Source organism: Phytophthora infestans, genomic scaffold (assembly GCF_000142945.1).
Source record: "Phytophthora infestans T30-4 supercont1.135 genomic scaffold, whole genome shotgun sequence".
Taxonomy (NCBI): Eukaryota; Oomycota; class Peronosporomycetes; order Peronosporales; family Peronosporaceae; genus Phytophthora; species Phytophthora infestans.
Window position 1 is genome coordinate 232471 of NW_003303624.1, and position 2668 is coordinate 235138.

The window sequence follows — 2668 nt, forward strand, 5'->3', positions numbered from 1 at the left end:
GGTTTTGTCTATAGTCTCATTTGAGCGCATAGCTCCCACAATGACGCCAATCGGAGGCGCGCGTGGTTGCAAATGTAATATATGCTGTTCAGAAGACGGGTCAGTATCCATGATGCTACGGAATTGGCATAGAACGGTGAGGAATCCTAGTTTGGGGGTCTAAATACGCCTACTCAAACATAATACCATATGTCACGTCATCGCGGTGAGGCAGTCGACACCATATCTTTGATTGCGACGGTCTATTAGAGCAAGGTTTTGGTCAGCCTTCCGCGCGAAGTATCTTTTAAGACAGTTTTTTTTGCTAATGATCGCCACAAACAGTAATATTATGCTTTGCAATAGTTCCGCTGAGCTCTTTATGATAATACTGTAGCGTCTTTCCACTATTTTCCGCATGCATTGATCTTATTTGCATAGCTGACACACTTACTGACTTATTTTGCATAGCTACTAACTGACAGAGTGGTGGAACTCTTTTCCGAGTGGCATTTACTGGGTCCCGATATGTAAGAAAAACATACGAAGCCACATGGAGGTAGGCAGATTATCATATCGTAGTGGTGTTTAGACGTGAATCGAATAGTAGTTCATGTACATTAGGTGACGTACTTTCGCTGCCAACTTATCAGCTCGGTGTGAAGTATCCGTGCATATATTGCGAGGTCGTTAATGAGTGTATATCACGCGCTCGTGATATCTAAAACCTATGTATAGGATCACTGTCGCTTTCTCGGTACATTTGCGTCGTCGTGCTGGCTTACTGTGATTACGTTTCTGATGTACCAGTCTATATGACCAGGCGCTTTACTAACTCGGCACATGCCATACCGCAGAGATACATGATAGCTGACCGCGCGTCTGCTCGAAGATATATACGCGCGCGGCGGGTACACGTATAACCATCTCCAGCTCTGATCCCGAATTTGAGCAGGGCACTAAAGTACGGTCCTGCGTACAGACACATCAACTTGCCATATTCACTTGTATGATCTGCATTAGCGCACACGTGCTCGTGTCTGTGTAGACAGCAAATTATTCGTCGCGCGTAGAGCTCACTCCATACTGTAGTTTAATTTATGAGCGCACACTACTGGAATATACACCGTAAGCGTTGATGGTACACATAGCACGTATTTGCGTGTGTCCAAGTGAGCGAGTGTACTTTTCATCTATGGTGACGCCTATGTGGATAGGGACGGTCAGTTTGCAGCTGATAGCACATGTTAATTATTAGATGGCACGCGCTACGCTCTGTAGGTGCGTCAAAACGTTTGGCAGTGCCAAAGGCAGCTTACCGTATGTGCGGCTCCAAACCTCGCACTGTAGTCGAGTATACTAAATACAAATAAAGGTAGGACAATGGGGGCATAAAAGGGTATATTTACCAATTACTTGCTCTTCTGCTGCTTTTTTTGCTCAATGTACTTGGCGTTTCGGGCGGTCAGCTTGCGAGGGCGGATGTGTCTATTTTCTTCTTGAGGTACCAGTCAGGACCCATCGCCTTCTTGACGTTTGACAGGCTTTCCTGGCGGCGCCCTTCGGCCGACTCAGCCCTAAAAGGTGTCCTCCCGGGTCTTACCCGCTTTTGGGCCGCCTCCAAGGGCATGCAGCACCGCATGATGTCCCGTCCGCTGATTGTACGGAATGCGTAGCCGTACTGCAGCTTCCCGCAGCCGATGCAGCGCGCCCGTGCATCCGTCGTAGACCGCTGCGGGTTCAGCAGAAGCGGGTCAATCTTCGCCTCGCATTGCTTGCACGTAGGGCCCACCATTTTGCAAACTGTGAGTATGTTAGCAACATATATTGTTTTAACCAATTACTTGCGTCCAAATATTAGCCAATAGCACGGTAATAAAAGGCTTATATTTATTATTAAGCAAAATAGTAAAATGCTGTATATTATTAATATTTGGCTTATCTTTAATATATTATTATCAGATTTCCAAACAAATACATACTTTACATGCAATAAAAGTGACTAAAAGACTATGTATCGTGCGCGCATGCATTCATCAGGTGTTGTGCACGGGAGCAGATAGCGAAATGCCCGTGCAGCCGCGCGCCTTCATTGCACGGTGGCAGTGGTGAGCGCCAAGTGAAGTAAAAAAGATATATTTCGCAAAGTCCCTAGCGCTGGTTGTGAAGCCTACTTTCATATTAAAAATACTATCGTCTCTACTTTAAAAAGTCTGTGGAAAATAGCATCGCCGAGCCCTCACAAATGCAGCCTGTGAAGCTTATAGTAATCATATTAGTACTATTAATATCGTCTTTACTTTGAAAAGTGTGTGGAAAATAACATCCCAGAGCTCTTACAAAATACCGGTCTGTGAAGTCTACATTAATAATAATAGATATCTCTATTTGAGAAGTGTGCAGAGCTCTTAGAAAATAAAGTAGTTACTGTGCCCGATTTGCAGTACATACGACAGGTTTTGCGTCAATAATCAAGTTTCTGCGCAGCTCGCCTGGCTGTTTGCAACCAATCGATGCGTTTTGTGCTCGGCAGAAATGTTTACCTTACGTCCAATCGAGAGGGCGAGAGGCGGTCTGATCGTGCGACAGATCCAGTCAGTGTCGCAGGTCGGCAGGTATTGCCCAATCAGGGCGCGAGTTAATTAGTGTGGCGTTTTTGCTATAATTGTAATTTTGGCATAGTTAGGTC